General features: G+C 37.4%; 2 long non-coding RNA genes across 5 annotated transcripts; one reads left to right on the forward strand and one right to left on the reverse strand.

Annotated features, from left to right (window-relative positions):
* Nucleotides 1–747: 747 nt before the first annotated feature.
* On the reverse strand, nucleotides 748–17,802 carry LOC144324257 (uncharacterized). Of its 2 annotated transcripts, none has more exons than XR_013389780.1 (4): nucleotides 17,548–17,802; nucleotides 11,764–11,870; nucleotides 2,062–2,141; nucleotides 748–1,602 (listed from the first exon to the last, which is right to left on the reverse strand). It is a non-coding gene; the product is annotated as an uncharacterized LOC144324257 (long non-coding RNA). The 2 variants fall into 2 exon arrangements; XR_013389781.1 differs by having other exon boundaries at nucleotides 11,764–11,873.
* A 67-nt stretch (nucleotides 17,803–17,869) lies between these two features.
* On the forward strand, nucleotides 17,870–22,464 carry LOC144323100 (uncharacterized). Of its 3 annotated transcripts, XR_013388636.1 has the most exons (6): nucleotides 17,870–18,171; nucleotides 20,173–20,283; nucleotides 20,718–20,831; nucleotides 21,005–21,056; nucleotides 21,916–22,156; nucleotides 22,279–22,464. It is a non-coding gene; the product is annotated as an uncharacterized LOC144323100 (long non-coding RNA). The 3 variants fall into 3 exon arrangements; XR_013388634.1 differs by having other exon boundaries at nucleotides 21,916–22,464; XR_013388635.1 differs by lacking the exon at nucleotides 20,173–20,283 and having other exon boundaries at nucleotides 21,916–22,464.
* Nucleotides 22,465–22,895: the final 431 nt, after the last annotated feature.

Genomic DNA, 22,895 nt, shown 5'->3' on the forward strand with positions numbered 1-22,895 from the left:
CTGTAACACCTCTAAAAGGTCTGTGCTCATATTTACTGTATGTTCGGTGCATATGTGTGGGTGGCAGTAGTGAGGTTAACGTGTCTATTTGATCAGTAAACACCATTTTTAATGACTCGTTTGACAGAAACTATACATTCACATGCCAATATATAAATACAGAAGGGAAAGGGGCCACTGGTAGAAGGAACAATCAGAAAAATCATTTTGTAGTTTAGTTAGACGTAAGCACTAGCTTTTCTTTATTCCCACAATAACACACCTTAAATCTATCAAGTAGAAACCCACTCACGTCCTCTAAACCTACTCTATAGTTAATTATGTATAATTACATCATGTGTTTAGCATAAATTATCCTTGATAAGCAAAATATACATACATTCATGAACTGAAAGTATGCTGATAGTCTTATCACAGTTTCATTTTTTGGTCCAGTGCCCTGAATTATCTTATCCATCATATTTAAGCTATCTTAAAATGTTACAATGTTATAAAATCACACTTGATAGCAATAGTATTGGAACCTGAAACTATGTTTTACTATGTCTATAGTAGTCCCTATGTCTAAGGACTATCTTAATGTAGGAAACTTTCTAACTTACACTGAGTATGATGTAAGACATTAAAACTCTATGTGGATCTAAGCACCACTAGATATTTTACGTTTCATGTGGTAATAATACACTCAATAATTTTGGGGAGTTTATATAAAAGTTTTTGACATACCATCATCTGTATCTCCTAAATCCATTGCTTGATTACACTGAAAACAATTATTTAACTCTGTTACATTTCTCTTTGACTCTGATACTCCAAATTTCTGGTTGATTGTCATAATAATATCAACTACCATTTACTGAGAATTTACTGAGCTCCAAGCATAGGGAAAACCAAGGCAGCATGGTGTGTTGGTTTTCTATTGCTGTGTTAAAATTAGCAAAACGTAGCATTTTAAAATAACACATATTTATTATGTTACATTTTCTGTGAGTCAGGAGTCTACATAGAGTGTAGCTTGGCCTTCTACTCAGGATCTCATATGTCTTCGATCAAAGGATGTCAGTCTGTGTTTTCATCTGGAGGCTGGACTGGGGAGCAGTCTGCTTCCAAGGTCATTCAGGTTGGTAACGAAATTCCTTTTCTTGCAGTTCTAGGACTGAGAGCCCTGGCTTCTTGCTGGCTCTAGGCTGCCTTCAGCTCCTAGAGTCCACCAGCAGTCCATTTTCATGTAAATTTTCTCAATATGTCTGCTTCAGAGGAGAGAAGAGCGGCTCTAAACACTCTAAAGTGAGTGGGCTAGCAAGAAAGAGTGATAGTCTATCACCTTTGCCATGTTCTATTGTTTAGAAGCAAGTCACAAGGTTTGCCCACACTTGAGGAGATTACACAAAGATGGAAACACTAAGAGGTAGAAATCATGGTGGCTACCCTAGAATCTGTCTGCTACCCACAGTGATTAACTCCACAGGCTTTGGAATTTAGCTAACCATGGATCAGCTCACCTTTGACACTTGAGCTATGCGATTTTGATCTCAGTTTCTAGTCCTTTATTTCTTCATCTGACAAGTAAGAGTAATGACCTCTTCACATTTCATTTCTATCCTTTGATTGAAGACATTTTTTCCCCATGTAAAATGAGGATAACAATAGAGTTAGGATTAATAAGGATTAAATAAGCATTTTAATATGTTAACCGATAACATGAAAAGTTCAATAAGCACCGTTACTTTCCTTTTTCCTTCTCTCCTTTTTATTTTGATCTTGGTCTAACAGAAGTCCCATTCACATTTCTACTTTCAACTGTTACATCTTTAGCTTATGCCTTGTGCATGTGTGTGTGCATGTGTATACCTGTATCTAGGGCCATGCAAAACCAACTCTAGTATCAATGCCTTTAAAAACAGGACTGTATTGCAAGTGTTATCTCCAACTTGAACTGAGCAAAAATTTTAATGATAAATCCATGACAGTACAAAGGTAACTATTAGACGTAGAATCTTTGAGAGTTTAGAGACATCAGCAAGAGAAGAGTATGTGAAACAAGTAATTCCTACTTCATACCTGAAGCCTTTTTTATACTTCTACCTGGAACAGGAGTCAACCACACAGCATATCTAGTCCATGAGTCATGAGTCATGTTACTATTGGAAAATAGTGAAAAAGTTGTTGAGCAGATTAGAGGGGCATAGCAATCAGAAATACGGGCATATCCCGATAAACATAAAATTATTTCCAAATTGGACCATTTCCCTAGAGGAGAATTGTGTGTATATATATATATATATATATATACACACACACGTACATATATATGTGTCCATATATATACAATTATATATATATGGTTACCATTATATAGTCAGTTATATATAGTTACCTAGAGTTTTATATTATATATAAATGTATATATACCATTTTATTAGTCCCAATATCATATTTTTTCTTATGTTACTTTATATAGTATTTGGTTCTTCTATTGTCTCATTGAGTTCTTTTATCTATAGAGGCCTTGTCTAATAAACCAAATTATAAATATTTCCAGAAAAGGATTTTCTGTTGTTGCTGCTTTTGTACTTTAAAAACTATCCCTGCAAGGGGTGCCTGGGTGGGTTAATCAGTTGAGGGTCTGACTCTTGATTTCAGCTCAGGTCACGATTTCAGGGTTGTAAGATCAAGCCCCACCTGGGGCTCTGTGTTGAGCATGGAACCTGCTTAAGATTCTCTCTTTCCCTCTCCCTTGCCCCTCTCCCCCTCAAAACAAAACAAAACAAGCCAAATCTATCCCTGCAGAATCTGGGACAATATACTACATACTTTCAGCAAATGTTTGTTGAATTAAAAAACAAATGTGAATTACTTCCCCTTAGTAAATGATATTTGGTATAATGAATCTGAATAATTCATTAAATTAATGTATGACCTTAAAATCATACTTAACTCATAGCCCATATCTACTATGTCAGCAAATCTATTAGTTATACCTTCAAAACATATCTCAAACTAAACATTTCTTCCCACTCACATTGTATCTACCCTGGACCAAGCCATCTTGCCTACAGGGCCCCTACACTCTAGATCACTCCTTATAGGAAGGACCATTCAGAGACTGTGGAGTGAATAATACTTCTTAGAATTCTGCAGTGTTTAGTACAATGATCCTACCTGCCTGAATTATTGCAAAAGTCTCCTAGCCTTTGTCCCCCACCAGTCTATTCTTTCTTTTTTTTTAAGACTTCTATTTATTTATGCATGAGAGACATAGAGAGAGGCAGAAACACAGGCAGAGGGAGAAGCAGGCTCCATGCAGGGAGCCCGATGCAGGACCTGATCCCGGGTCCCCAGGATCACGCCCTGGGTTGAAGGCAGGCACTAAACAACTGAACCACCTGGGAGTCCCTATTCATTTTTTTTTTAGATTTATTTATTTATTTATTTATTTATTTATTTATTTATTTATTTATGATAGACATAGAAAGAGAGAGAGAGGCAGAGACACAGGAGGAGGGAGAAGCAGGCTCCATGCCAGGAGCCCAACACGGGACTCGATCCCGGGACTCCAGGATCGCTCCCTGGGCCAAAGGCAGGCGCCAAACCACTGAGCCACCCAAGGATCCCCCCCTATTCTTAACATAATAGTCAACTTGATACTTTAATACGTGGGTCAGATCATGTCACCCTCCTGCTTAAAACTCTCCAGTGGTCCTGTCTCATTCATAGTAAAATGACAAAGTCCTTACAAGGTCCTAGATGATGTCATCCCAATCTTTCCTCTCTGACTTTATCTCCTCCTGCTCTCTCCATTTCTTACTGTCCTCTAGTCTTATTGGGCTCCTCCTGGGACATGCCAGGCAGGCTACGGCCTCAGAGCATTGACACTTACTCTTCCCTCTGCCTGGAATGATTTTCCCCCAGATGACCAAATGGATAAATCTCACCATTTTCAGGTCTTTATTCAAATTTTGCCTTCTCTTTTTTATTTTTTTAAAAGATTTTATTTATTTATTCATGAGAGACACAGATAGAGAGACAGGCAGAGACACAGAGGAGAAGCAGGCTCCATGCAGGAAGCCCGATGTGGGACTCGATCCTGGGACTCCAGGATCACGCCCGGGCCGAAGGCAGGTGCCAAACTGCTGAGCCACCCCAGGATCCCCCAAATTTTACCTTCTCAAGGAGACATACCATGACACCCATATTTCTCATTGCAACACCATGCCCAATATGCTTTTTTTTTTTTTTAAGATTTTATTTATTTATTCATGAGAAACACAGAGAGAGAGAGAGAGAGAAGCAGAGACACAGGCAGAGGGAGAAGCAGGCTCCATGCAAGGAGCCCGACGTGGGACTCCATCCCGGGTCTCCAGGATCACACCCTGGGCAGAAGTCAGTGCTAAACCGCTGAGCCACCGGGGCTGCCCCCAATATGCTTTTTTCTACTCATTTTTCTACTTAGTCTTTATTATCATCTAATCCCCTCCCTACATTTTATTTGTTGTCTCTTTCCCCCACAGGAATGTAAGCTTCATGAGAGTAGAGAGTTTTGTCTGTTTTGTTGACCACTTTATCCCCCAACACCTGGAACAATGCCTGGTACAGGTAAGAGCTCAATAGATACTTGTTGACATAATGAATGGAAGATCTGGATAGACTAGTGCTTAGAAACATAAACCACTCTTTCTATACACTAAGCAGAATCAATACCCAATTAGTCTTATGTCTTGAACATAAGTTTCCACTGATATGTTATAGGGCTCAAGATTTTTGTAAGTCACATTAATCTGTTAGATTTATGATAAAGATGATAGTCTGAGCTTGTTTTATAATTGGAATATTTTAAGTAGGGGCACCTGGTTGGCTCAGTGGTTGAGCATCTGCCTTTGGCTCAGGGCATGATCCTGGGGTCCTGGGATCGAGTCCCACATCAGGCTCCATGCAGTGAGCCTGCCTCACCCTCTGCCTGTCTCTGGCTCTGTGTCTCTCATGAATAAATAAATAAAAATCTAAAAAAAAATTTAAAGGAATATCTTAAGTAATGACTGATATTATTTTTAAAATATGCAGTTCTACACTGAAGTAGAACTATAAGGATGGTTAAGCATTTATTAGGGAAAAATATTCATTTAAGACTTCTCTAGGAAAAGGAGAAATTTCATCTGGGAAAATTATGGGCAATTTAGAAGCCATATATATTTCCCGAGAAATAGAAGTCATAGTTGGCCTCTCAAGGGGTTTCCTCAAGAACCACCTTCTACATTGAGTTGTTTAGTGTCTCAACACCAGCCATCACAGAAACGACCTCTTAAGCGCAGGAATACAAATTCTTACACCACTATGTATTATCTTTATTTAATTTGAGAGAACTTGTGCATGTGCACATGTGCAATGAGCAGGGGAGGGGCAGAGAGAGAGAGAGAGAGAGAGAGAATCACAAGCAGGCTCCAAACTCAGCACAGAGTGTGACACAGGGCTCAGTCCCATGACCCTGAGATCAGAATCTGAGCTAAAACCAATAGTTGGACATTTAACTGACTGAGCCAACCAGGTGCCCTTACTATTTAATATTCTTAAGTATAAGGGGACAAGTCAAATATCTTATAACCAAAATAAACAGAGAGAGGGAAAAAAAGTGGGTCTCCTGAAACCAGGACAATTTCACAATATAATCCAAAATAAAAATCAACATAGGGGGCACCTGAGTGGCTCAGTTGGTTAAGTACCTGACACTTGGTCAGACTCACATTTGACTCAGACTCACATTTGGTTCATGTCATGATCTCATGGGTCATAAGATCGTGCCCCATGTCACGCTTCTCACTCAGCAGAGAGTCTGCTTGAGATTCTCTCTTCCTCTCCTTCTGTCCCTCCCCCACTCACACTCTTTCCCTCTCTCTCAAATAAATAAATCTTTAAAAGAAATAGATCAACATAACAATGGATTGCAATTACATAATGGACTTTCCTTGGATACCAAAATATATTAGAATAGCCATTTAATTCTAATGCCATTGTCTGGTCTTTTTGGTTCCCAGTCTACCAGGAAGTAAAATATATGTTTTCTCAGATTATTCTCTTCTATGAATTGTTAAGTTGTTAGTTAACTTAACAATTGTTAATTGTTAAGTTCTCAATCAGAATCTGATTTCAATCTAGACATCTTATTTCCAAAAATCTAACTTTAATTCAGAAAAGTATTTTTCCCTTCCATGCTTTTAAGGTTCTATATAAAACAAAAATAATAAACTTGAAGAAAGAAAACATAATTGAAGTAAAAGATTTTTGGAACAGAAGAGGCCTCTCATTGGCAATAAAATGGAGGTCCAAATGGCTGAAACAGATAATGGTTTAGAGGTGGCAACTGATTTCAAATCAGAAGCCAGGTTTTAAGGTCTTCCGGTCCCATTTTATTTTATTTTATTTTATTTTATTTACTCAACCACTGAGCCACCCAGGTGCCCCTCCCCACCCAGTCCCATGGTACTTTGTCCCATAGTATTCCTTGGGAATGCTACAGCAATGAATTACCATAAAATTGAAAAATTATATTAACTGGAATTGCTTATTATTTGAATCCAAAATATATCATGTTCCCTCTCTCTTCCAAAGAAAAGCTAAGGCTTACTCTAAAATATGAAATATGAAGGTTCTCATTACTCATTTAAAAAAAAATCTTGTACAAAAGATTTTGCTTGGTAATAAGCATTTAACAACCTCAGAGATAAACAATGTAGATTAATTTATTATGTTAAGTACTCATTATTAGTTCACAAATCCAAGAGACAGTTCCCATATTCAGTTGCAAGAATGCAGTATTTTAGACAATGTATAGCTTATTTTTGTGTATTCTTCCTTTATAAATATGCAAGAGCCTATTTCCATTCTTCTAAGTTTATCCTAACTTTACTTTGTAGTTCAGTATACTTAGCAAAAGAAATGGTAAAGTGAACAAAAAGGACACATTTACAAAACATAAGTATTTTTGTGTCTATTACAAAGTGAAAGTCAGACTACAGACAGTTTTTTTCCCCATAGATCCCTACAACAAGCATATATCAAATCAGTGAGCAAACAAAAAGCTTGTACAAATGTCTTTGTCTTTATGATTACACTGGCTTACTGATCCGTGCCAATGAGTGCTGCTTTAATTCCAGGTGGTCAGCATATCTCTCTGGTTAATGGCATCCAGAGGGAAATTGCTTTCCTCTCTGGTTGACCCTTTACTGCCTGCCTGGGCTGCCTGCATGCCTCAATATGTTAGAGGTTATCTCAGTTACTCATTACTTGCCCCTGATGATGTTAATTTGTGTCAAAATCATAATTCCTTTTAATTATGTGCCCAATATTCTGATTCTGATTCTAAATCTCTTTCTATAATGAAGACGTAGGAAAAATGTTTCTATATCAATATTCTCTAACCCCCTGCACTCATCCATATTCTCTAGTAGACACCCAGACATTCCATTCACATTCAATGAATATTTATCAAGACGTTTCTGGGTCCTAGATGCTAGCCTTAAGCAAGACTGATTCAGTTCATGCTCTCATAGCACTGACTTTCTGGGTTGGAGTGGAGAGGGAGTGTACGAGAGAGACATTAAGCAAACAATTATATGAATTTCTCAATAAGGGTTGGAATATGTGTCAAGGAAAGGTAAAAGAAGCTATAAGAGCCTGTAAAAGTGAGTGTAATTTAATATTAGGTGAACAGAGAATTCTTGCCCAAGGAAGCAGGGTTTCAGGTGAAAAATGAATAGGAATTGGACACGGAAGGGGAATAGTGGTCATGAAGAGTTCCAGGCAGTAGAAATGGCCAGCAGAAAGACGGCATGAAGGAGCTAGGGAACAGAGAAAAAAACAATATAGCTGGCATGCAATGAGACAAAGGTAGAACAAAGCCAGATCATAGAGGGAGTCATAGGTCATGTTGAAGTTTAAGTTTTATTGCAAGCTATGTCAGGGCTTTGAGTAAGGAGATGACTCAAGCATGGTTTTAAAAGATGAGTTTGACTACTCTGTGGAGAATGAGTTTCTGGAGGTAACCAAGAGAAAGTGGCATGAACAGCTAGAGGGTATGTCTATTGGACTGAATGTGTTCCTCTGCCCGCAATTCATATGTAGAAGCCTCAAACTCCAATGTGATGGTATTTGGAGGCAGGACCTTTAGGCAGTAATTAGGTTTGGATAAGATCATGAGCATGAAGCCTCCATGACGGGATTAGTGTTCTTATAAAAAGGAGAGAGAGAGGTTACTCTTTCTCTACCATGTGAGGACACAGCAAAAAGGTGGCCATCTGGAGGCCAGGAAGAAGGCTTTTACTAGGAACTGAATCTGCTGGTGGCTTGATCCTGGACTTCTCAAATTCCATAATTGTAAGAAATTACTATCGGTTTTTTGAGCTACCCAGTCTATGGACTGTGGTATAGCAGCCCGAACTAAGATAGTGTCCAAATGGCCCAGGTGTTGGGTTAAGGTGGTAGTGCTAAAGATAAAGAACAGTACAGTTTGAGAGGTATCCTAGGAGACACAACTTAAAGTATTCAGTAACTGGTTGGACATAGGCACTAAGAAATAGGTAGATGTCTGGGATGATTCCTACTTAGGCTCCTGACATGAGCAACTAGGAGGATGGTGGAACCACTTAATGAGGTAGGAAACATTGGAGGTTAAAAAGGTTTGGCACCATAAGTTCAGTAATTGATGTGTCCAACTAGGGATGTCTAGGTCATAGCTACCTGGAAATATCAAGGTAACATGTACCTGGAGATATATGGATGGGCTGGAATTCAGAAGGGAGGCCTGAAGGTATAAATTCAAAGGTTGTCAACATGAAGTTAATAATTGAAGGGATGGAAGTGTATGAGATCTCTGAGTGTATAGAGAGAGGAGAAGAAAAGAGAAAGGAAAAGATGATAAAGGCAAAAGGGCTTGCAACTGGCCACAGAGCCATACAACAAGCATGTATCAGCATATATCAAATCAATGAGCAAGCAAAACATTTGTGTAAATACCCTTGTGTTTATGATTAAACTAGGTCACTGATGTGTATCAGTGAGCGCTGCCTCGATTCCAGGTGGTCATATATATTTCTCTGGTCAACAGACTAAGTCCTGAGACGAGGAAAAGCAACCAGGGGAGACTAGAAAAAGGAGCCAGAGAGCAAGAAAGCCAGGAGACCATAAGGTCACAGAAACAAGGAAGTAAAAAATGTTTAAAGTTAGAAGTAGTCAACTATGGCAAATAGGATGTGTGCTGTCAATTAGATTTAGCAGCATGAAGGTCACTACTGATCCTAGTAAAGTAAGTTTGGTAGACGGTAGAATTAGAAGCAGATTGTGATGAGTTGAGGACTGTTATATGGAGAAAAACAAAAGATGAACCCAACTGTTGCTAGAAGCTTAGTTGTTAAGAGAGAGAGAGAGAGAGATGAAATGGTAGATAGAAACAGATATGAGGGAGGATTGTCCTAATATGGTAGAAACATGAACATGTTTGAATTTCCATAAGTGTTCTTCAAAAAAAAAAAAAAATTAACTCCTGTGAGCATAATTGTTTTTCTCCCAAGTATTTATTTGCTCATGTTATTCTGTGGATTAAGAGATCTAATATAATTTAAATTTCAGTTTTAAAAAGAATCTGGCTTGTTGGGGGGGGGGAGAGAATAATTTATTGCTATGTATTGCCATCATGTCATTAAAAAAAATCCATGGTTAGGGGTGCCTGAGTGGCTCAGTGGTTGAGCGTCTGCCTTCGGCTCAGGGCGTGATCCTGGAGTCCCAGGATCGAGCCCCACATTGAGCTCTTGGAAGGAGGCCTGCTTCTCTTTCTGCCTATGTCGCTGCCTTTCTCTGTGTGTCTCTCATGAATATATAAATAAAATCTTAAAAAAAAAAAAAAGTCCATGGTTAAGGATGACTTAAGTCATGGTGAGATTTAGAAGCTCAAATGCTCAAGCAAGAAGTAATCCCCAAACTTCCCCCTCCGCAGCCACCAATTTTGCTATCATCCATTTATTCATGTAAAAATATTTATTGAAAATCTACTATGTCTCATAATCTATCTTAAGCACTGGAAATATGATGATACAGGGCAGCCTGGGTGGCTGAGTGGTTTAGTGCTGTCTTCAGGCATGATCCTGGAGACCTGGGAGCGAGTCCCACGTCCAGCTCCCTGCATGGAGCCTGCTTCTCCCTCCGCCTATGTCTCTGCCTCTCTCTCTCTCTGTCTCATGAATAAATAAATAAAATCTTTAAAAGAAAAAGGAAATACAATGATACAAATCATGAGCAAGCCCATTTTCACTACTTCTTTTTAGCATTGTACTGGAGGTTCTAACCAGTGTAAAAAGTTAAGAAAAATACATTTTAACCATATAAAAATTGGGAAGAAATAAAACTTACTATATTTAGGGAATATAGCTGTGTATCCAGGAAATCTCAATGAATCTATAGATATATGAGTAGAATTAATTAACCAGTAAGGCTGCTGAATACAAAATGTGGTAGGCAGAATTTTAAGTTGTCCCCAAGCTTCTAACTCCCACAGTGTACGTGCCCTATGTAATCCTCTCCCTTTATGTGTGGGTGGACCTGTGAAAATGATGAGACCTCACTTGCATAATTAAGTTATGGTATATGGCAAAGGTGAAGGAACTTTGCAGATATAATTAAGAGCATTTGAACCTGAGTTAATTAAAAGCGAGATCATCCTGATGGCCCTACATAATCAGGTAAGTTCTTTAAAAAGAGAATTTAAAGGTCAAAGATGTCCTAAGTCAGAGATATTTGGAGCAAAAGAAATGGTCTCCTGCTTTAAAGAAACAAAATGCCATATTTCAGAGAGAGCTATGTGGCAGGAAATTCCAGTGGCTCCTCAGAGTAGGGGATGATAGCTAGTATGAAAGAGGAACCTCAGTCCTACAGCAACAAGGAACTGAATTACAATGATAATCAGTGAGCTTGGAAGAGGACCCTCCACCTGAAATGAGGCCATGAAGGCACCATGATTTTAGCCTAATGAGACTCTCAGCAGAATATCTAGCTAACTAGAATCTGGTATCTAGACTGTCTCATTGAAACTGTGAGATAATGAATTTGTTTTCTAAAATGTTTTAAAGTTTATGATAGTTTCTTATGCAGCAATAGAAAACCAATATATTAAGTCACAATACACAAATTCAATAGTTTTTCTATGGATAAGTAACAAAATTAAAAGAGCAATGTTACCTACAACTCATAATTGCACAAATTCCTCCATCCAGAAGGAAATGGAGTCATTTAACTGAAACATATAAAAAAATAAGGATGAGGAAGAACGTGGTTCTCCAGAAAAAGAAACAAAACAAAACTGGGGCCACATTACAGAAGAGGAAATAAATGTGGGCTGAAAACCCAGCAAATGTCCACTAAGGTCTCCTGCAAGTGAAAACCCAGATTTGTTACTTTGTGTTAGGTCAACTTCCTTTTAATCTCTTTCATTTGAACACACATGCTTCGGGGATTTGGCCTGTTTCTTCTACTGCTAATACAATTGCAAACAGACTCATTTTGCCTTTTGTCAGCTTAGAAATATGGTACTCTCTCTCACCACATCTCTGTTTCTCTGGCTTGGAAATAAGCCCAAAAGATGTATTCCTTTGAATCAATGATTTGTATGTTTGGGGTAAACACCCTATGTTTATAGCAACATTATTTACAATAGTCAAATTATGGAAGCATCCCAAATGTCCATTGATAAATGAATGGATAAAAAAGATGTGGTTAAGGTACCTGGGTGGCGCAATCGGTTGAGCATGTGACTCTTGCTCTCAGCTCAGGTCTTGATCTCAGGGTGATGAGTTTAAGTCCCATGTTGTGCTCCGCACTGGGCATGGAGTCTACTTAAAAAACAATAAACAAACAAAAAAAGATGTGATATATATGCATATACAATGGAATATTATCCCGCCATAAAAATGAATGAAATCCTGCCATTTGCAACAATATGGATGGAGCTACAGAGTATAATGTTAAGTGAAATTAGTCAGAGAAAGACAAATATTATATTATTTCGGTCATATGTGATATTTAAGAAACAAAAAAGTGAGTAAAGGGGAAAAAAGAGACAGCTACATCAAGAAACAGACTTTTAACTAGAGAGAACAAACTGATGGTAACCAGAAGAGGCCAGTGGGGAGGGTGAAATAGATGATGAAAATTAAGGAGTGTGCTTGGAATGAGCACAGGTTATGAATGGAATTGTTGAATCACTATTTTGTACACCTGAAACTAATATAATACTATGTGTTAATTATATTGGGAGTAAAATAAAATGATGAAGAAAATAAGACCCAATCAACCAAACAAAAATAACAGCAAAAATCCATTTAGAGTTTTAAATGTTTCTGCTAGAAGCTACAAAGTAATATCAAGATTGATAAAAATAATTGAACCTTGGAAAATGAGTTGTATTTCAATCCACCTCTAAGAGGTTCCTTTCAGGTGCCTCAGGGGCTGCCTCCCTGGTAAGCTTTCTTTACCATCGTCTTCTCTGGTCTGAATTACTCAGCTCCTCTGATTTTGTTCCCTTACACTGTATTGTAATTTTATGTTTACTTACCTGTCTTTCCCATTGCCTCATGAGTTCCTTAAGGACAGGGCTTTGGCCATTATCTCTGTACCTCTGTATCACGAGTACAAAGCTCATTGGGACATACACGGTGGAGGGTCAATAAATGTTTTCTAAATTAGTCTTTCATATTTCAATTGCATTTAATCCTGATAACAGCCTTGTGAGATAGAGATCACTAACCCTCTGCTTGGAGAGGTAGGGTAAGTGACTTGCTCAAGATCACACAAAATAGATGGAATCAGGATTTGAGCTTGAATCTCTCTAACATCAAAGGTTGTTTGTGCTCTTGGTCAATGACTTGGTTGAAAATTGTTCTTTTATTTGGAATAAGGTTCAAACTGTACCTTGCAAAAGTTTTCCCTTATTGGATCCTACCTGCCTTTCTAAGCCTTTCTATCATTGACCTTCATGCATCTTTCCTCAATACCCTTAAACAGACTTGGGTTTCCCTCCGTCTGTGCAAATCTTATTCCTTCTTCAAGAACAGCTCAGATGTCATCATCTCATTTACTAAATGTTCCCTTATTAGTTAGCCAGAAGTGACACCTTCCTCTTCCTCTCAACTGTCATTTATTTCCTGAACCATGGATATGACATTTATGACATACTAGCTCCTGTTCCAACTATTAGTGAACCTCTTAGTTTCCATATTAGACTCCTACACCATGACTTGTCTTCTCCTTGGCCCCTAGTATAGTGACGTCCATGTGGTAAACTTAAAAAAATTTGCTTATTGACTTAATGCTGGTAGAGGTGCCTTTTTGATATGCTACCCATTTTCCTTGCTGTCTAGGGGTTATGACTGTGCAAATCATTGTTAAATCTGCCCTCATATCCCATATCCTCCTCATATCCCCTAGCCTCAAAGGAATCTCAAAGGGATCTTATGCATTCAGAACCACCAGCTATTAAGTTGGCAAACTGAAGGACAGAAGGGGCTTTTGATAGCTATTAACAATATAGTTTCACAAATATTTTGAAGATATGGCTCGTAAACAATATTTAGTTTAGAAGGACTAGTGACTAAGAAAAGAAAAATAAGGAAATTTATTTTGGGTGTTTCTAAGGCTGATGTAATTTGGTCTGCTAATAGTAAAATCTCAAATTAACCAGACCCAATTAACTGGCATTAACTGCCTTTTCCATTCACACACGCATAGGCAGAGAGAGAGAGAGAGAGAGAGAGAGAGAGAGAGAGAGAGAAAGGATTTGTCCTTTGTAGGAAGAGACAAATGACAACACCAAATGACAACAGTAACAATATGTTGTCAAGGGTGCATTCAAAACAGCAACTAGCAGCATGTGTCTTCCTCTCAATAACAGGATAGTTTCCAGAAATGAAGCAATTCAAAATTCTGAATCGTACAGTAAGATACAAGGGTTTCACCAGAAAATTCACTTACCTACCACCTGTGCTTTTCCACAAATTACGTATAGTTAAGCAGTGTTACATCATAAAACTATAGTGAGCTACCTAGGAGCTTGTAAGTATAATATTCCTTAAAACAAGCAACTTTACAAATTTGTTTAAGGAAAGAATTATAACAACTAAACTAAACTAGCAATGTCAAAAAGAGACCAGAAGCCTCAAGGTACAGCTGGAGCAAAAGACCCTGGTATGCCTTGTTTTCTGCTAAATTGCAAGCTTCTTCAGCGATCAAATTTCAAGTTTCACTGCGGCAACAGACTCAACTGATTATTTAGGCTGCAAAAGTGAAACGAATATAAAGGGACATGATTGAAGTACTGAAAATTGCAATTACAGATGGCCCATGAAAATTAGTCTGTTCATCCTTTTAATCTGGTTGAATGATACAGGAAGGAGAGAATTTAAAAAGAAGTTTAATATTAATGGAAATACCAGAGAATTAAATGATATCATGCGGCACTTTTAAAGAGGTACTATTCACAGTGGCAAAGGAGGGAGTGGAGAAAAAGGCTGAAATAAGATGAATTCTTTTTTTAAACTGAGTAATCACATGTATTAACACTGAATGACAACCTCAACAAAATCAAGTTTCCAGTGATTAGAGCACAAGAACTTGCAGGCTAACACTGGAGATCCTGCTGAAAAAACACATTCATACCTATCATAACAGTAACCTCTAAAGTAAGATTGGCAGCAAATTAGTGTGGTGAGCAAAGCAGGCAATATGACAAATCCATTCAAATGATGATGATGGTGTGTTCGTGGCTATTTCCCATAATTATGAAAAAACCCAAACACTCTGAGTTTTCTTTTTGTTTTGTTTTTCTCTGTTTTTTTTGGCCTACCTTCCCGGAGCCCTTTCCAACCCTTTCTACCTCCAAGTCTATATATCCAAATTCTAGAAGTGATCTCTGACCTCGCTACTGAGAAAAAGCAAGCGTCTACTCTTCATCCCTCTTCCACACCTCAAGCCACACAGGTCATTTTTCGCTTTGTAATAGAGGTATGAATGTGTGGTTTGTTTCCCCTACTAGACCTTAAAAGCATAAGATTCATGATTTGTCTCTGCATTTTCTACATTATCATTTCTTTCTTAAATATAGTAAGCAAACAACAAATGTTTATAAATATTATAAACGTGTTTCATGAACGAGATAGTAAGGATGGAGTTGCATTGATGTAGCTTTGTCTTATCCAGATTCTCTTTGACCAATGTCTCATCTTTTCAAAGGCTAAAGATGCAATTCTTATAACTTCATGGGCTAAGCATTGCCAGTGTTCAGATAGCACACAATGGATATATTCCAAAATCTTCACATGAATTGATTTTCTGAATTTAATTATATTTTATTGCCAGAGGAATCTTGCTGTTTAGAGGAACCATGTATAGGATCCTTTTGAAATACTTACCTCCTCCTAATTTAAGTATTTTGTTATGATTTTAACACAAAGGGATAATTTAACATTTTTTAAATAGTTCTCTACACAAAATGATAGTCACTCTTTTGGTACATAGCATTATAAATTTTGACAAATGCATAGTCACATAATCAAGAGACAGAACAGTGCCATCATTCAGAAAATTATCTCATGTTGTCCCTTTGTTAGCCCATCCCCTCACCCAAAATCGTTGGCAACCACCCATCTGTTCTCTGTTCTAATAGTTTTGTCTTTTCCAGAACATCACATAAATGGAATCAGATAATATATAGCCTTTCGAGTCTGCCATCTTTCGCTTAGCATAATGCATTTGAGATTCATCCATATTGTTGATGTATCAGTAGTTCATTTCTTTTAATTGCTGAGTTGTCTTCCAAGGTAGAGAGGTATCACAGTTGAAGGATATTTGAGTTGTTTCCAGGCTTGGGCTATTACGAATAAATCTTTTATAAATACTAGCAAAGAGGTTTTTGTGCGAATATATACTTTCATACTTTCATTTCTCTTGGATAAATATCTAGGAGTGGGATTACTTGGTCATATGGTAAATGTATATCTTCATAAAAACTGCCAAACTGTTTTCCAAAGTTGCTGCATTTGCATCCCCATCTACAATATATGAGAATTGCTCTGCATCCTAACCAGCGTTAGGTATTATAGGCTGTGTTTTTATTTTTTTAAATCTATTTTAAAGATTTTATTTATTTATTTTAAAGTAAACTCTACACTCAACACGGGGCTCAAACTCAGGACTCTGATATCAAGAGTCCCGTACTCTACTGACTGAGCCAGCCAGGCATCTCTGGCAGCTTTGTTTTTAAAAACCATTCTAGTGAGTGTGTAGTGGTATCTTATTGTGGTTTTAATTTGTGTTTCCCTAATGACTAGAGAGGTTGTGCATCTTTGCAGGTACTCATTTGCTATGTGTGTATCTTCTTTGGTGAAGTATCTGTTGACATTTTTTGTTCATTAAAAAAATTCAGCTTCTTATGTTTTGCTTTTACTAAATAATCTTGAAAGTTACATATTAATTTTGTAGAAAAAAGGAAGAAAATTAAAATCACCCATGAATCCACACTAACAGATAATGATTTTCAAATTTTGGTATGTGTATTGCCAGAGTGTTTTTTTATGTAGGTATACATGTTACAGACATGTAACCTGAATTTCTTGGTTGCAACAGCCTACATATACAAACTAGGTCAGTACGTAGTGATAACTCAAATGTTACTCACATCCTTTTCTACACTTCGATCACAAAATGTTTAAGACAAGGAAATGGAGAATTCTTCGATGGAGAAACTAACCTCAGAAAACATTTTTATACTCTGGGATTTTATAAATAGCCAATAAAAAGTCCAAGTGTATCAAATGATCACCGTAAGAGAAGTCTCCCATTTGACATGTTCCCTTTCACCCCAGGAAGGGCTTTCATTTTGCTTTCTTAGTTGATTTTTCTTACAAAAAGAACAGAGACCCAAGAATCACCAGACAATTAAGAAAACAAAACAACATCAAAGGTAACAAACAAACGAAAAAGGAACTCGAAACAAACATGATGCAGGATGCAGGGGAAAAAAAAAGAATCTTTCTAAAAAAGCATTTGAAAATTAAAAGATGTAAGGCACCTGCCTGGCTCAGTGGTAGAGTGTGCAACTTTTGATCTCAGGGCCTTGAGTACAAGCTCCATATTGGGCATAGAGATTACTTAAAAAAAAAAAAAAAAAGGAAAGGAAAAAAGAAAATTAAAAACATAACCACTGAAATAAAAAAAAGCCAAAAAAGATCAGGCGAACATTGACGATACCTTCCAGAACTTCAAACAAAAAGACTAAGAGAAGGAAAATAGGGGGGAAAGGCAGAAAACTTAACAAATATCAAACAGAAATTCCATTTCAGCTAGAGTTCCATAGACTATAAGAATGAAGAAGAAAAAATTACAAATTCTAAGGAAAATTATCTGATCTGAAGAGCATGAATCTCCAGCCCAATGAATGAAAAAAACCAGGACATGAGTATGAACAGAGCACTGAGAACAAAGATCATAAGAACTTCCAAAGAGGAGGAAACTTACTACATCAAAATGAGGGGGGAAACAGGGCAGCCTGGGTGGCTCAGCGGTTTAGCACCATCTTCAGCCCAGGACGTGATCCTGGAGTCCTGGAATCGAGTCCCCCGTCAGGCTCCCTGCATGGGGCCTGCTTCTCCCTCTGTCTGTGTCTCTCTCTCTCTGTGTCTCTAATAAATAAATAAAATATTATTAAAAAATGAGGGGGAAACAAACAGACACAACCTTAAAAAATAAAGAGAAGGGGAAACAATAATGTCAGGCTTCTCAATAACATCACTTAATTCTAGAATGCAGTGGAGTATTACATTACCTTCAACATTCTGAAGTGAAATTGTGTTTCACTAAGAATTTTATATCCAACCATCAATATAGTATGAAGGTAGAATAAAGACATTTTCAGAGATTCAAGGTCTCAAAACTTCACGCCTTATGTACCCTTTCTGGGGAAATTACTATTTTCAAAATAAGAGAGGCAACGGAGAAAGAAGACAAAGAGCCCAGGAAATGGCAGAGCTATGGTAGAGGATGAAAGGAAGTCGTAGAGTGACAACCGTGCCTCAAAGCCTAGGGTGCAGCCAGTGCTGATTAGATCAGAGGACAGAGGCCCAGATGGTGACTTTACCTGGGGTGAGCATAGCATAACATATAGACAGGTCATATCACTCTGCTGTATACCTGATATAACACTGTGTGTCAACTATACTTCAAAATGAAAAAAAAAAAAAAAAAGGACAGGGATTTTTTTTGAGAAAAAAATAGAACTGATAAATCGTTTCATGGTTTTGCATTTGTAGGTTTGAAAAAATATATTGCTAATCATTTGACATTTGAAAATCTTTATATTCATAATTATGTAAATATTGACTACCAAATTAATCAAAACATTTTTGCTTTGTGATGTTTTCACCAGAAAGTCTTGCTATGTGACATTTAAAGATTATAGTAGAACTAAAATGGGAAGAGGTGGGGAAAGGGGAAATGGAGGTGGTAGTTGAGTGAAAGAGCGAAATCCTCAACTACCATAACAGGATGTCAATAGACTATGTTTTTGGATGATAGATCAAAAAATAGCTGAACGACAAAGACCTAAATGAGAGACCTGAAATCATAAAAATTCTAGGAGAGAACACAGGCAATAATTTCTCTGACACTGGCCGTACTGACATTTTTCTAGATATGTCTCCTAAGGCGAGGGAAGCAAAAGCAAACTAGTGAGACCACATCAAAATAAAATGCTTTTGCACAGCAAAGGAAACCATCTATAAAACAAAAAGGCCACCTTCTGAATGGGAGAAGATATTTGTGAGGGATATATCTTATATGGGGTTAATGTCTAAAATACATAAAAAACTTCTATATTGCAACACCGAAAAAACAAACAATCCAATAAAGAGGAGACAGATGACCTGAACAGACATTTTTCCAAAGAAGACATACAGATGGCCAACAGACACGTGAAAAGATGCTCAACAGCACTAGTTGTTAGGGAAACGCAAGGAAATGCAAAAACCACAAGAGGGATATTACCTTACACCTGTCAGAATGGCTAAAATTAAAAACACAAGAAACAACAGGTGTTGGTGAGCATGTGGAGAAAAAAGAACCCCCGGGCACTATTGGTGGGAATGTAAATTGGTACAGTCTTGTGGAAAAGAGTATGGAGTTTCCTGAAAAAAATTAAACATAGAAATACCATACAATCCAATAATACCATTCCTTTGGTATTTATCCAAAGGAAATAAAAACACTAATTTGGAAAGATATATGCACCCCTATGTTTACTGTAGACGTATTTACGGTAGCCAAGATATGGAAGCAACCTAAGCGTCCATTGAATAAACGGATGAGGAAAATGTGAGATTATATATATATATATGTACACACACACACACACACAAACACACACACCCTCACACACATGGAACATTATGTAGCCTTTAAAAGGATGAGATTGTGCCATTTGGGACAACCTGGAATGGCCCTACAGGGTCTTATGCTAAGTGAACTAGGTCATACTGAGAAAGACAAATACCATGTGATTTCATTCATAAATGGAATCTAAAAAGAACAAAGGAATAAACAAAAGCAGAATCAGACCTATAAATACAGAGAACAAACTGGCAGTTACTTGAGGAGAGGGGTGGGGGGGATGGGCAAAATGGGGGAGGGAAGTGGGAGACACAAGCTTCCAGTTATAATCTCTGGAATCAACAAGCCACAGAAATAAAAGGCTCAATATAGGGAATATAGTCAATGATATTGTAATAGTTTGGTGACAGATGGTAGCTACACTTGTGGTGAGTGCAGCATAATGTGTAAACTTGTTGGATCACTATGCTATACACCTGAAGCTAACTAACTAACATTGTATGTCAATTATACTCAGAAAAAGAAAAGGAAAAGGGGAAGAAATAGCTGAATGAACTAAACACAAAGAGGTAAATAATAGATAAAATACCTAGATGTTAAAAGTGGTGGCCTCTCAAGAGCAGTATAGGTAGGAGATGGAAAAGGGGCTGCACAGTGTCCTTATATGTCTTTTAAAATAATTTATTTTTTTAATACCACGTACGTATATGACTTTGATGGAGAACAAGTAAATAAAGAATATTTATATACATTCTTCAGGTAGAATTGGAGTTGGTGGCTCAAAAGGCCTGACACTTTTTAGTGCTACGTACCGAAAAATTGTCTTCCAGAAGCTGTAATCACTTATACAGACACCAGCCTATACGACAAGTATGCATCTCTTTACGTGTTTGCCAAACCAAGTTATTTTTTAAAAAATCTTTGCCAGTTGGGTAGGAGAAAAAGAAAGTCTGGCCATTACTTGAAGTACATTTTCTTTAAGTGGGTGCTACTTACAATTGAGGCTAAATGGCATTTTCTCAGTTTGCCTTCTGGTGAGTTCCTGGGTTATTATGTAATGAAATTATTAATGTTCTACATGAGCTTCTTTCTTAACATCTGGACTCTAGATCCACAGGGGCTACAAAAATTACCTTTGTTGTAAAAATCTCAGAAAAAATAACATATCCCAAACTGGGTTATTTCTCTGCCCAAACAAGTGCCTCCCCCAACTCCCTATTTCTGTTAATGTCCTTAGTAATTTTAGAGCCTTTTCTTCATATTTATTTATTTAAAAAAATATTTTATTTATTTATTCATGAAAGACACAGAGAGAGAGAAGCAGGCTCCATGCAGAAAGCCCGACGTGGGACCCGATCCTGAGACTCCAGGATGACACCCTGGGCGGAAGGTAGACGCTCAACCGCTGAGCCCCACAGGTGTTCCGCCTTTTCTTCATATTTAATCAGTCATATAATTAATCAACTTTGACTCTACATAGACTCTTATACCTGTTGCCTCCTTTCCATGCCCAATCTTTTTAAAAATGTTTTTTTCTTACATTTTTATTTTAATTCCAGTTAGCTAACATACAGTGTTATATCCATTTCAGGTGTACAATAGAGTGATTCAATACTTCCATACATCACCCAGGGGGCACCATGGCAAGTACACACCCACTCTTAAATATTGCTTTTGCTTCCAGGAGAATTTTGATAGCTATTTCCCAATTACCCTTCCAAAGTATTTTAGATAAACTTAGATTTCCACCAATAGTGGAAAGGAACAACCGTGTCCTCAAACTGTCAACATTTGGTACTAACAAACCCTTTGATTTTTATCAACCCAATAGGTGAAAAATAGATGATACCTGTTATTTTGATTTGTATTATTTATGTATGTGGCTATAACATGATTTCTGCTTACACCTCCGTTATTAGCATTAGGTCACATAGATGGGCTCAGTGCCAGGGGGTGAGCAAAGCCAGCATTTTACTTTATAGCTTTTATGATGGAAAGAAGGTGCTGGAATGGATATGGAAGCTTCAGGGTTTTTTTTTTTTTTTTTTTCATTTATGGCTTTTGGGTTTTGTGTTGTTCTCTTCGTGAAGATTAAAATTTCATTCATGATTTTAAAAAACTTTTTAGTATAAAAGCATTCAAATACACAAAAGTAGGGAGGATGCAATAAAGGACTTTCATGCATCCATCCTACAGTTTAACATTATTAAATTTTACATTTTGTTTCATCTACCCATACCTAATTATTTTTCTGAAGCTTTCCTAAAAAAAAAAAAAAAAACAACTCAGTATCATAGGATTTTACTCATAATACTTGGTTTCTCTAACAAGTAAAGATTTTTTTATTTATGTTATTAATGTTTATTAATCAATATTATTGATTTTTTCTATTGAGATGTATCACATCAACTAATTTTCACAAAATGAAAACACATAATTATATCTCATGTCAAGAAAGAGAGCCTTACCAATACTCCAGAAGCCCCTTTTTGTCTTTTCCAGATTACAGCTATAGGTGAAGAAAAAGTTTTCCTCAACCCTCTTAGGGTCTCTGGCTGGGTCTGAAAATTAAACTTCCAAAGACAGATTAACAGGAGAAAAGCAAACACATTTATTTAATATAAGTTTTACAGAAGAACCTTCATCAGGAAACGAGGACCACCCAAAAAACCAGAGCTGTGTATTTTTATGCTAGGTTGGATGGATAGTGGACTGTTACGGAGGATCGATTAAAGTGTTCGAGGTAATTACAGCAAACTGGGGGAACTTGGCAAGGCCCGTCTGTTAGGATATTTCTTGGTGTCTCTTTATCCTCCAAGAGAAGTATGAGTCTACCTCTCGCATGACTTTTATGACCTGTTTCAGAGGAGAAGGGGGAGTGACGAAGTGAAGAGGAGGAGTCAGAATTACCTTCCTGCTCAGTCTTTTCTCAAACTCTTTCAGCTTAAGATATTCAATATGCCAAGATGCCATCTTTTGGGGTAGTGTGTCCTAAACCCTACCACTACCCCGCTGCCATAGTTAACCACCAAATAAAGTAACCATACTTCATTTCATGTTGCCTGCTTTTGAACTTAAATGCAGAGAATTACATTATGAACTTTAAGTATGTAAATGGTGTATTGTTTGGGGTCTGGCTTCACTCATCATCATGCTTCTAAGATTCAACCGTGGAGCATATAGCAGCAGTTAGTTCTCAGCACTACAGAGTATTTCGCTGAGCTTTAAGATTTTTGAAGAAAGTGCAGGGCTCAAGGATGTAGCCCTGTAAACCATCAGTTTTTATTCTTTTCTCATCCTTTCTCCTACCAAAGATTGCCAGGACTGTGAAGAATGGATAAAGGTACATAGAACTGGAAGGATCGAGGAAATAATAAGCCTTTTAACAACAGAGATTTTATGTAGGGCACTATGAGCTGACTTGCAAAAATAGTGCTGTTGAGTGGTGAAGAACAAATGCTCTAATAATCAGAGAGAGGTGC

The sequence above is a fragment of the Canis aureus genome, chromosome 11, assembly GCF_053574225.1.
Source record: "Canis aureus isolate CA01 chromosome 11, VMU_Caureus_v.1.0, whole genome shotgun sequence".
Lineage (NCBI taxonomy): Eukaryota > Metazoa > Chordata > Mammalia > Carnivora > Canidae > Canis > Canis aureus.